Below are 13,219 nucleotides of genomic sequence, written 5' to 3' on the forward strand. Positions count from 1 at the left end.
TCTAGGGATGGGTCCAGTGCCTCACAGATCTCATAGAAAGAATTTCTTTCTTATATCTAATTTAAATTTACACTCTTTCAGTATAAAATCTTTACCCCTTGTCCTGTCACTCCAGGCCCTTGGTAAAAGTACCTCTCCATCTTTCTTTTGAGACCCCTTTAGATACTGGAAAGCTGCTGTAAGAGCTCTCTATAAAAGAACCTTCTCCATGCTGAACAACCTATTCTCAGGTTCTAATATGAGACAGATCATTTGGGTATCTGCTGGCCGTGATCCTGTATCTCCTGAACTGAAACAAGACATTAAGTTCCTGTTACACTCTGTGCAAAATGAAACAAAAAGAGTAATGTGACCCTGAAATATGAGATTGGAGTCAGTTTCCTGATTGAGGAAGTATTTGGTGTTGGTGGTTGCAACTTGAAGTTATACAGTGTATTTACTGTAAGCTCTCAATTTCTCACTTGACTGAAAAGTGCTCTTTTCTTAGTAAATGAGATCACTGATTACCTTCCAATATATTTTCTATAATTTTAATATCTGTGAGTGAGCAGCAGAGTTGATTGTGAGTCAAACTGATGAACATTCTCTAATGGCTTCACTAATTACAAACCAGAGTGGAGAGATAGGAACTTCTTTCTTACATGTCTTGTTTTGGAGGCCATTTCAAAGGTTCGTGTAAACCTGCATTGCAGGTTTAAGAAAGATAAGCAAAACTTCCATAGTTATCGACAGACTTCCTAATCTTCAGCTGTATTTTGTTCTTCTAAAAACTCAACAATTGTTAGAAAGTTAGCAGAGTTTGTTTTAATGCCATTGTTGCAGACTAAAACTCTCTACATTTTCAATGTATTTTGTTAAGTTTGGCAATATTCAGCTGTCAGGCTTTAGCTAATACGTAGACTGCAAACATTTTAGGGGGTAAGATTAAGATCGTAAGCATTCTTGGAGGAAGATTATCCTGTCTGTCTTTGCTGGCTATTGCAAAGTCAGATCCTATTTTATGAAGGTGCTAAAGGTTCTACAAATGCTAAATAATGCTGATATAATAAATAAATGAATATTTTATTACTTCTTCATTTAATTCCTGCTTAAACTTGTTTGCCCACTCATTAGCTTTGTTTCACTGGAATTTTTCTTGATTTCTTCCAAGATTACAGGGAGAACTAACGGATCTTAAAGAAATTGATCATAATAATATCATAAAATCATAATGTCAGTCAATAAAGAGAGAAACTTAAGGCCCCCCAATGTAGCCTGGATATTTATGAGGACTTTTGAAACACAGAGGTGTGATGAAGTGCTGCAAAGAATCACATTCAATACATATGGAGATTTCTTATATAAGGACACACAGATATGTACTTGGCATCATTTTACAGGGAATACTTTCACTATAGGCTGTTAGAATTTCTACTTCAGTGTAAATTTTTTATGCCATAGGATCAGACCTAGGTTTACCAAATACATAAAAAAACATAGATTTTCTTCTACTGCTACAAACCAGCTTTGCCCTCTTCCATTCAAAATAGTTGAACTCTAAAAAAACAGTATAAAAATTTTAATTGTTTATATTTCTTTCTCTTCTCCTTGTAGTTGTTACCTTATAAATATAACTCTAGAAATTAGTTACGATTAAGAGAAATTAAAATGAAGTAGTTAACTACAATTAGTGAAGTAAGAATAAAGATTAGGATAAATAGATACCTGTTTTCTTCTTGCTGACTTACATACACATCTGGAATAAAATTCCAGAATTATTCTCTTCTCTCTGGTGACTAGTGACAGGACCTGAGGGAAAAGCATGAAGTTGTGTCAGGGGAGATTTAGGCTGGATATTACGAAAAGGTTCTTCACCCAGGGGGTGTTTGGGCACTGGAACAGGCTCCCCAGTGAGGTAGTCACAACACCAAGCCTGACAGAGTTCAAGGAGAGTTTGGACAGTGCTCTCAGACACTGTGGTGTGAGTCTTGGGACTATCCAGTTCAAGACCACAATTGGACTTGGTGATTTTTGTGAGTCATTTTCACCTAGGGTGTTCAGTAATTCTATGAAAAGAAACAATATGCTTATACTTTCTGAGCAAAACCAATATCTAGTCTTGAATTTTAGTTAATTAATTTTACATTCTTTTGAAGAAATTTTTATCACAAAGTCCAACATATCTACATTTTTATCTTCCAAACTCAAGCACAATATGAATCAGTTCATTAGAAACACAGGTTTATTTTTGTCTCATAGGAAGCTAGGCTAAACTCCCATTTACTTACTGACTTTCTGTGCAGTGTAGTATGAGTGCCTGTCACACAAATAATTTGTTTGTAACCTATGAAATGTGTCCTGTATTGTCTGGGGCGGGGTGGGGGGGAAGATGGTAACTGCTGCCTAACTAAGACTTGGTTATGGTTACTTGATATGGTGAATCTTTGCTTGAGCAGAGGCATGAGTAGTATCAATTTATCCACCCAGCTTTGAAACAGTCAGCATTGATCTAGTGCATTAGGAGCCGAGCTTGCAAACTTCTTATTTTTGGAAGCTGTGTCACTAGTAACCTGGAGACAGTCCTGTACATGTGCTTCTCAACATGAATCTGAAAATAATGGACCAAATCTTCAACTTACATAAATTGAAGCTGTATTACTGCTACTACTGATCATCAACCAGCTTACAGTAATGAAGAAATTCGGCTGCTCATTCAAGAAATCAATTTACCTGTTCATATTGTGCATATTTCCCTCAAGAAAGGGAAAATTTTACATGATTAGAGATTTGTAATGGGTAAAATCTCTTGAATGAAACATAGTATCAAGTAATTACTTAGGTGACTTTCTAATTAAGAGAAAAATAATATTTTCAAAACAGTCTTCAAGGATTGCCCAACTCTAATGATCTTATATAGAAATTCAGTTGTGTCAGAAACCTAGTCAAGTTTGCTAGCAATGTTCAGAAAAAAACCTGTTTTCCAAGATCTTAATTGTTAATTTGCATGCATGTTCACCAGGCCATAAATTGGACAACCTTCATTTTGTAAACATAACTGTAAAATAATCTTGAGAAATTTTGTAGGTGCTTTGTCTTGAAAAGCAGTACGAGTACTGGAGTCTTTCACAACCATACAAAGTCTAGCTAGATGGTCAAAAGGCTGGCTCTATTCAGGAATGCCAGGCAGCAGGGTTTTTTGGCACCAGTATTTCATCTTTTGTAATCTAAAGCAAAATCTAGTGTATTATTCACAGCATTTTTAGAATCAAATACCTTCATTCTTAGAAAAGCAATTAAAAATAGAATGGCAAATTTATAATTGGTTTCATCATCTGTGTGAAATACCCAGGGTGGAACTTATTTAAGAACTCCGGGTGTTTTGCATGATTCACTTAAGCACTCAGTTCTGTGGTGGCCTTTTTAGACATTCATCTGATCTTAGAAGTAAGATAGCTGCTCTTAGAAGTAAATGTCTGGACATTGGAGGTAACTGTATGACTTTTTAATCTGTTCTTCATTGTTCATTTGTACAAAACTACGCACACCTGCTTGACTTCCATTGTCCTTTTATTCCTTTCAGAAAAGAGGTTAATTTAGTCAGTCCTGAAAGGTCACAGTGAATCAGAATGTGGGGGAGAACACAAGTATTTTCAAATAACAGTGACGCAGACAATTGGCTCTGGCTCTACAGTGCAAGGTCCAATATTTTTTCTATTTGCAGTGTTTATTAGTGCAATTAAAATTACTTCATCATAGGGATCCTGCCTTTTAACAGTGTAATGCTTTAGCTACTGAACTAATTTCATACTCCTTTGCTATGGTGCAGAGGAATCACCTGTAAACAAGATAAGGAAGAAATTGAAGGCATGGTGGAAGCATTCACTGGGAAACAATCAGAAAGCTTAAGAAATAAGCCCTTACTTCGATCAAAAAGGACTTAAATTCTCAGATCTGAGAGAACAGGAGAGGCTCAAGATACATATCAGATAAAGAACTCAGTTCCATTTGAAAAAAGAAAATGTGCTGGTGGGTTGAAAAAGAAATTTGACATGCAAGTGTTACAGGAGGGTTGAACTTGGAGGTCACCAGTATGGAAAGATTTACACACCTATATGAGACCTCATTTTGATACTGACAAACATCTTTGTAATAATCATCTTTGTAATGGATTGCAGAAATCACGGGAGCTAAGTGTATGTAATGAAGTATGGATTGGTATAGATTTTTTGGTGAGAAATTATAAGGAATTTTAAAGTTCATTGTTGGACAGTTGTGTCAGTTCTGAAGTTGAACATAGTTGTGATTGTATAGATATGCTCTGGCTGCCTTAACCATTGGGCAGACAGAATAGCCTGTCAGTCTGCAAGGTCTGTGTAGTTACTTTTTTGCCTGCTTGAGGGATCAATGGCTAACAGTTAATTGTTTTACCTTACCTTAATTAAAACTGACTAGAACATGTGTCTATGACCATAATTACAAGATTTACTGCAGTATGGGTAAATTCAAAGGTGAGGGATGCTTTCGACACTATTTAAAGTGTTGTGGTTTTTTCCTGGTGCTGTAAATATACACATTCTAATTTTTTATATATTTTTATATATATATATATATATATATATATATATATGCGCATGTATATATATTTATAACATGTATAATTATACTCTTATGCTCTCAAATAGAAAAGCTTTTTTTTTTTTCTGTGAAAGCATGATTATTTCCTTGAAAAAAACAGCAGTTCTTAAGTATAGAAGGTATAGTATAGCTTCTTTAATTTAAGCTATGCCAAGATTTTTTTCTTGTTTTTCTTTCTTCTGGATTTTATTTATAACATAAAGTAATTCCCTAAAAACCTGGTCCTGTATACACTATATTAATTTCCCCATTCTTGGTATCTCCATATCTGTGCATATAGCTCTTTGACTCTAGGAAGGAACAGTGGAAACATCCTAGTAACTTGGAACAACTTCAGAGAAGCTACTACATCCAGTAAGAACCTTAAAAATAAACAGAAAACACAGGCTTAGATCATTACAATTGTAGCTTCTGATACCAGGTAGATTGTCACAGGTTGGAGTTCCTTGACCAATGGAGGCTCCTGCATAGGGAAGAGTGAAAAATATACTTCTTTTAACTACCCAGCGGATATATTCCTGTATAGCCATGGACAATTAATTTAATAATCACGACAAAAACTTCTAAGATAGAATTGTTTGCTACAGGCTGATAGAAAAGTAAAGCATGTTCATATCAGCTTACTATACTGTTGTCTGTTGAGGAGGGAGAAAGCATACAGATGTTTATTATTCTTAATCATTAAATGTGTTGCTGGGGTTAAGGCCAAAGACATAGAAAATACATCTGGTACTTCAGTGGGCTGATTTTCATCTCTGTGAGTAATAATTTTACATTAATTCTTCTCCCCACCTTCCTTTTGTTTTGGTAGCATATATTGTGTTACATTATATTGTTACTATTGCAGTGAGAAGTTAAGAGTAATGAAACCAAAACCTTCAAAGACTTTTTTTTTTTTTTTTTTTTTTTCTGGATATTTTTGAAAGCTGTCGACTTTAAAAAGAGGATTTGTTTTACAAGAGCAAGCATCAAAGTCTAACTTCTCAATATTTATTGCTAACTCTAATTAGAATTTTTTCCAGTTGTGTGTGCCAGCTTATGACACAGTAAGATGCCAAATTATTGAACAACTAGAAGCTGCTTTTCTAAAGCCATTCAGGGAAGGAACAATACATGTAATAATTGATTCTTGTGATTTATGAACAATACAGAAATTCATTCAAGAGATTTTACTATTATTTTATGAGAGTCACTACATGTTAAAGAACATAAAGATTAAATTACAGCTTTCTAGACAGCTTTTGGGAGCAAGAAACTTTTATACACACTAAAATCAAAGTTTCCAAACATTCTTTATTTTTTATTAAAGACTGACTGGCATTATAGTAATATGTAAAGACCTTGTATTCACTTAAATTTTTACTTCAGTAGACCAGAGATTCATCTTGGCTTAGGTTATCCTTCTGCCCTGTTTGACCTTTAATTTCTGCTTCTCTTTTCTTTGTATATTTTTTTTTTCCATGAAACAAGCTTTTTTTCATCTTTTTTCTTACTCCTGTCTTTCCAGAGCCCAATTCATTTTATATTTGGATGTTTGAGGCCAGTTATTTTGTATTCTATTTGGTGACCTGCTGTATCCGTTGCATCCCTAGCTTCACTAACCTAACCTCATGAATTTTTGTCAGTAGTTTCAGTTTTGTTGTGAGAAGTTCATTTCTGGTTGTCTTTTTATATTCGAAGGAAAAATCAGAGAAAAGTTAGGTTTTGTGACAATGCAGATTTTATTCTACCTTTTGTATTCTTTCTAAGCAGATAGTAGCTTTGATGATGGAGTGCAATATTGATCTCTTGATATTTTCTGCATTTTGAATAGGCCATTGAGATTCAGACAGAAATTTGAATTCCTTGACAGCAAACAAAGATTCTCAATTCTTTTCACAGTCAGCCATTTTCAAGTATATTTTCAAGAGGTTGCTGAAGCTTAATGTGGAAAATACAATTTCCTTAAATCTCTCATTTCTGAACATGCATATTCTATCTAAATATATGTATACATATTTACTGTTATCTAGATGAATATTTTAAGTTACAATTAACATGTTTTCTTAATTAAACTATTCAATTCTATTATTTAAATGGACACAATATTAATCATATACCACTGAATTTGAATTATGATGCATGATGATACATTTTGCAGAAATAATTTATTATCATTTATAGAAGTACATATCTCTTAGTGTACTCCTTTGAGTACATACCTCTTAGTGTGAAAATGAGCAGTCCTTAGTACACTTGTGAAATGTGAGCTCATTTCCTTGGAAAAAAGAGTGTTAATTAAACCAACAATTTGCAATACTAAGATGCAGAGGACTGCAGTTTTCAAAGACTAAGTTTTTCAAATAGCTACCAATTTCCACTGATACTTCATATTTAGATTTGAATGTGGTTTGTTTGTTCATTTTTATCTTTGCCCTGACAGAAGTGTCACCTGTGTAGCAAGTAGATAGGACTTAAACTGGAGCATTTCATTCAATGCATGAAAATCCCTACACAAATTTTGTAAATACGGTGGTGGTAACAATTATAATACTCCTCCCTATCTTTTGTGACATAATCTAAGTAGCATAATCCGGGAAGTAAGTAAATTGAGACATGGAGGTTAAGTAATTTGCCTGAAGCTAAACAGCAAGCAATTAACAGAGATGGGATTAGAAATACAAAATTTTGGCTGTCAGCCCTCTCCTCTGTCCAGGAGCCAGCTGCAACTTCCAGTGCTTTTGGCTTGCAGTTCTATCTCTTCAGACTAAACTTCAGAGAATTTGTTTTTTTATACTACTTAAATAAGAACTTAAAAGGAAAGCATGACTAGGACTGATACTATGTTTTAATTTTTTTTTTCCATTTTTATAGTAATTGTAAATTGTATCTGTAAATTATAATTTGTAAATTGTATCTGCTTTTGCAAGAAAATAAAGAATGAAATCTTTGTTGGCAGTTATAGTTTAGTAATTTCTACTTTTAAAAATGGGCATGAATCATGCTTTAGAGTTATGGTAGGGACTTCAGAGTGAAAACATCTATGACAGGGCAAATGTAACTTTTTTCTTTACTTACTTTTAAGAAAAAGATCTTTATTTTGTCCTTCAAAGTCCTATGTCCTTCTTTTAATAGCATGCTCTTGTCTGAATATCAGTTACATGTAGTGTTAAGATTTCTAGGTAACTCTTCTTAAAAGAAGAATAAATTTATGTTTAAGACAGAAGAATGGAAAATACAGTTATTGAGAGATAGATGAGATAGATGCAAATTAGGCACAGCACCATGGGTCACAATTATCATAGATGTATCTCTAAATTACTGAAAATTATATTAAAAATTACTGAAGTAACCTGGCTAACCATGAAAGATTCCTGTAAAGCAAGTGCAGTGATACACCGATATACAGGACATCAATACTTGTATTTTCAGTGATTTTAGGTAACAGAAAAGATGTCGATGTATGAAGTGTTACTTCATACCAGAATGAAAACAGAAATTAACTTCTAGTGATTAGAGGTTTACCTTTATGTGGTGTTATGTTTCTTTTGGTTAGGTTCCTGCTTTTTAATTAAATCTGTGATCTGGCAACACTTCTCTTGTGCATATCTTTGTGTGAGGTTTTAGTTCTCATGTTCTTACATGCTTTAATATGCTTCAGATTTATGCTAAATTTACTAGAGACAATCTAGAGCAATTTAGCTCCTGTAGAAGTTCATGGAGCAGATGAACCTTGAGCGCTTTACGACTAGTATTTCTTGCATTTTTGCAGTACATTGTCCTTAATGACAACAAAATGTGGTTGGTATTTACAAGACCTATACACAGCAGGACTCTGAAAATATACAGTATCAAAAATACTGCCAGTGTAAATACATTCTAATCAGTGCTTTTATGTCTGCATAGCCATATCCCAGAGCAGGCTGCTTGTGCTGTGCTAACCATACTGATGTATTGTAAGTGACTTGTAGGCAAGGAACTGGGACAGTCCACTGGGGCCTTTAGTCACTGAATCTTTTTTAATATCTATAAACAGTTTTCTGACCTAGTTTATGAATGTCTGCTTATGCATCAGCAGTGCATCATCCTACAGACCATGCTAACCTGTCTTACAGTACAGCTAAAGGTAGGCTGCACTGCATCGCTCACAGAGCTTGCTAGTAAGGGTATATATTCTTTCTACGTGGCTGGACATCTAATCTAGGTTTCATAAAATTGATTCTTGTAGGTAAATGGTAAATGATGATTTATAATTAATAGAGGGAGGTGTTGACCAAGTTTTGGGATGAAGCAGGCCTAACTTAGTAAGAAGAAGAGAGATTTATGAGTCTCTACTAACTAGGTTTTTTAATTATTATTTTTTTACAGCAGCCTTAATTATAGTGTCTTACCAGTTTAGCTCAATAAATTATGCTTATGTCAAGTCATGTTATCTCCTAATGCTGGTCTGCAAGTAGAAAGTCATCTTGAACCCCTTAATGTCCCATATTGCATATGTTCATATGGGCTGTGAGATTTGATTAGACAGAAGCATACTTCTGCTTGAATAGGAATAATGAGAATTTGCTTATGTGGTTGCCTTGTCAAGCATTAACACTGAATCATATTAGTATGTAGAGTCAGTATTATTACTAGATAGTTGATTTTGCTTTCACAGTCAGTAATCAGCAGTTCGCCCTGTGTATAAATGGCAAGGTATGCATTTTGTTGTTTTAGATAAATAAAGTATGAGTGGAAGTTACACTTTTTTGTTACAGACCCCCAGTTTTATGCTTCCTCATTTTGGTACCTGTATTTTGAGAGTTTTAGTAAGACTGAAACACTTTTGAAGGTCATCTCTCTAGTCATAACCCAGATATTCCAAGTCCCTAATTGAAACTTGTAGTGTCTCGTTTATTCCTACCTTTCTCTTAGAGCAAAAGTCTTCTGGAAAGTGATCAGCTTGCCTGGCATTTTAAAATCCACTGCTTTTACTTTGCACATTGAAAAGGAGTGTCAGCTCTCAGTTACCAAATAATTCATATGGAGTCTGCAGACATTAAAATTTGAAAAAGAAGCAGTAGAGAGCTTTGAAGCAGAATTTCCTTTCGTTAAATTAGTGAATATGACAAGGTTATGTAATATTCCTGGGGGATAAAGTGGTGCACGTCACTAACCTTTTAGATTCAAGAGGCTTCATGCTTTTTATTTGCTGCTGAAAGAAGGCTTAGTACTGGATTTACTAGCAAGGTCCTCTCTCTTACTCAGGTAAATTAAGTCCCACCTAGCTTTTATGTATACTTCTTGTGATAAATACTATGTATATACACAAGCTTATACCTATTTTGTTTTGTATTGTGCGTTTCAGTACGTGCTGGTTTATGACTTAAAGACATATCTGCAGCTGGGTTAATATCATGAACAGTGGGTTAATAGTGCTGAAATTCCTATAGGTATGGGGAAAAAGAAGGGAGAATTCTTGCCCTCCTATGCGTTTACTGAATACTGAGTATTACTTAAGTCATATGCCTGCATCTTTCAGTGCTCAGGTTAGTCAAACACTAGAACCAAACATCCTGATTCTCTTTTCTTGAACTGTAGTGTAAGCCAGAATTTTTGTGTAGAAACAACTGAAGACACCATGAAGTAAGGGGAGATTTAGAAGCAAACATATACCACATTTTATTTTCTGTGGTGGTATTCAAACGAAGGCTAAATTTGTATTTAAGCTAATGCATATGTAGCGCTTATAGCTAAGGCTGGGCACCCAACCTGAGGAATGAAGGCAAGAGGGCATGGGAGTGGGAGTAGGCCTGGCTTTGGGAGATTTCTTCTTTAGTCTGATCATCTATGCGACTGACTGTGATAACTTGCTGGCTTCCTGTCAGGTGTAGCTGTATAGGGCAATAGTATACTACACTACACAGTGTTGCTACTATAGGGCATTAGTTAATGGCTGCTGCAAGTTTCACACTAAATGTCCCAATAATTTGTCATGAAACTAGCTTAAATTGTTAATAGGATGCCTGCAACAGTTTCAATAGAAAAAGAACAGCAAGAAATAGTTTTTCAGCTTCTTTCTACTTCAAATATAAATGTATTGGTCTATACTATTAGTAAAAGGGGTTTTTTGCAGGTTTTTCATAGGTTCATATTTGTGAAAGCCTTTTTCTTTCCCTCTGTTAATGGAAGCTAAAAATGAACATATGTGTGCGTGCATGATATTAGTTGGCAAATAAATGTCTGCTGCTGTCTGTGTTAGTTTGTATACCTCCCATGTCCCTAGGGCTCAGATAATGTCTGTCTCTAAAAAAGCATACATAATCCACAATGAAATGAGCTGGTAACAAGGTTTGCAGAGCTTAGAGGTACACATGAAATACCTGCTATTTCAGCATCAGACCTTTTGGAAAACGTAACCTACCTGTTCCACTTCTGAGGCCTTACTTGTAAGACTTTGTATTTCAGGGAAGAATGAACTTAATGGTGAACCTACTACACAGACACTGCATTGCAGGGAATTTGAAAATATAAAAGATAGGATTGACTTGTCATATTTTCCTTGACAATCAGCAAGGAATTTTTTTATTTTTATTTTTTTTTAGCTGATTTAGTAAGCAGGGTGGGTATGCTCTGGCAGATTGAAGGTTGGGAACTGGAGATGGCTGCTAACTTGGAAACATAGCACCAACCAGAATACAAGAATTCCAAAGAACCAACCAGAAACCTCTCTCAAAAACCAGTCTTTTTTCTGAGTGCTTTTGCTTTTAGAATAATACATGTAGCAGAAAAAAGGTGAGGAGATGAGTGTTTCAGTTGTATTATCAAGATTTAATAAGTATTGTATGGACTGAGTTTTTAAGAGGATGCTGTAATGCCTGTAAATCCCTTACCCAGACTTTTGGGAAACGCACATTTGTACCTAGGAATAGTTTCTGTGAACAAAATGGATCAAAATTTTCAGATGGAAAACTGGCATGGCTGAAATGCATTTAGTAGTTGAAAGATAAAAAAACTGATTATTTTCATTAACAGGATAAGAAAACTATTCAGCTGCTCAGAGTATGATATCTGAATATTGTGTTGTTACTATTCTTGCTGAAGGATGTTAAGGCAGGTGCAGTTTTCAGAGGTTCACTGAAAAATTCACAGCTTGTGACTGAAAGACTAGAGCTTTTAGGAACATACTATTTGTTAACTTAGGAAATTCTTTATGCAGATTTCATGAATGCAAATTATTTATTGTCCTTCTAAAAATAAAAACTAATTAGCTTTCCTGACATAGCCAGTGTGCAGGTCCTCTGGAAGTGCAGGTTAGAATTAAGATGAAACAATTACTTGTAAAAATAATCAGTCTAACTGATGTCACAAATTATTACTAATGAGTAAATAAGCAGCTAATGCTGTATATAAGAGTGTTCCGAAATTTCTATTAAGTAATTTTCTATTAAGTACTATGTGTGTGTATATATATATATATAAAAAATAGTTTTTGATATATTAACTACTGGAGGAATTGTGAAAATAATAACTAATCGTGTAATTTGTAATGCATCAGTACAGTATCAGACTGTGATTATGTGCAATTATTTGCCTATTTGTTCATTTTTACCTGGATAGGAGTCTTCACCACTTTCACCATCATTAAATATGAAGTAGTCTATGGCCTTTTTATTTGTTCTTTTTATTTAGAATATATAGCATTTTCTCATAAGTCTGTGGAATACAGTGAATGTTGCAAAATGGGAAATGGGATAGATAAAGGGGTTGGGTTTGGTTTGGTTTGGTTTGGTTTGGTTTGGTTTGGTTTGGTTTGGTTTGGTTTGGTTTGGTTTGGTTTGGTTTGTGGGGTTTATTTTGCTTGATTTTTTTTTTGTTTTGTTCTGGTTTGGTTTAGGGTTTCTTTTGTGGTTGTTTTTTAATTCTCTTTCTTTGGATTTTTACTGTGTCAGAAATAATCTGAGTGTGTAATTTGACATGGGAAGAATCACTAAAAATTTTTTTACTCAGAGTCCAGTTGCATAACCCCTTGAAACTTTATGTTGCTAGGCTAGTAAGACTATGCTAAGTGAAAATTATTCTTGTGATTTTATTCTTGTGCCAGACCACGTTGTTTACTCTGCTCTCAACCTACATTTCTGAGTCTGAGCTGAAAACATTTCATGGGAACAGCTGTGATTGTCATCTTCCAACTTTTATTGGGACAAAACAAGTCTTTATAACGGAAAATTTTACTGTAATTTTTAAGGTGTCTCCTCAAATATGTGTGAATTGATAAGCAAATGAGGTATTTCAAAGAAGTGTCTTTGCATTTTTAATTTTTCCTGCTGTCTTCTTTCACCCTTGCTATACATGCTTACAAAGGATACAATATGATATGGTTTTTGGCAATTTTTATTCTGAGCTAATACACTTTTTTCATATTTCAGGCATATGATGAAGTTTAGTCTTAAATTTAAATATTTCATACTATGAACTTTCCCACACCCCAAACAGAGAATCTAGAAACAAATGTATTATTATTAGGGTCTGAATCCTCTATATATCTTGTCCATTTTAAGTTCATATGCTGCGCTAGCTGTATTTGGACTGCAGACATTCTCCTATTAGCTCTCACTTTAAAGAAGGTGAAGTCTTATCCTCGTAC

General features: G+C 34.4%; 1 protein-coding gene across 29 annotated transcripts in view; it reads left to right on the forward strand.

The window, feature by feature from the left end:
- PTPRD (protein tyrosine phosphatase receptor type D) overlaps nucleotides 1-13,219 on the forward strand; it is a 1,176,387-nt gene that overhangs the window by 935,512 nt on the left and 227,656 nt on the right. The window lies entirely within an intron of this gene.

The sequence above is a fragment of the Cyanistes caeruleus genome, chromosome Z (genome assembly GCF_971803275.1).
Source record: "Cyanistes caeruleus chromosome Z, bCyaCae1.hap1.1, whole genome shotgun sequence".
Taxonomy (NCBI): domain Eukaryota; kingdom Metazoa; phylum Chordata; class Aves; order Passeriformes; family Paridae; genus Cyanistes; species Cyanistes caeruleus.